The following is a 326-nucleotide window of genomic DNA, read 5'->3' as shown; positions in this document are numbered from 1 at the left end:
CGGTGGAATTAGGGTTTTGGCTCCGTATCTGATCGTTTGGGGGTACGTAGGTATATATAGGAGGAAGGAGTACGTCGGTGGAGCAACAGGGGGCCCACGAGGGTGGAGGGCGCGCCTGGGGGGGGGGGGGGGGGGGCGCGCCCTACCTCGTGGCCTCCTCCTTTGTTTCTTGACGTAGGGTCCAAGTCTCCCAGGGTCTTGCTCGTTGAGAAAATCATGTTCCCGAAGGTTTCATTCCGTTTGGACTCCCTTTGATATTCCTTTTCTTCGAAACCCTAAAATAGGCAAAAAACAGCAATTCTGGGCTGGGCCTCCGGTTAATAGGT

This window comes from Triticum dicoccoides, chromosome 6A (genome assembly GCF_002162155.2).
Source record: "Triticum dicoccoides isolate Atlit2015 ecotype Zavitan chromosome 6A, WEW_v2.0, whole genome shotgun sequence".
NCBI lineage: Eukaryota > Viridiplantae > Streptophyta > Magnoliopsida > Poales > Poaceae > Triticum > Triticum dicoccoides.
The sequence above is the reverse complement of the archived record's forward strand: the minus strand, read 5'-3'. Positions refer to the sequence as shown.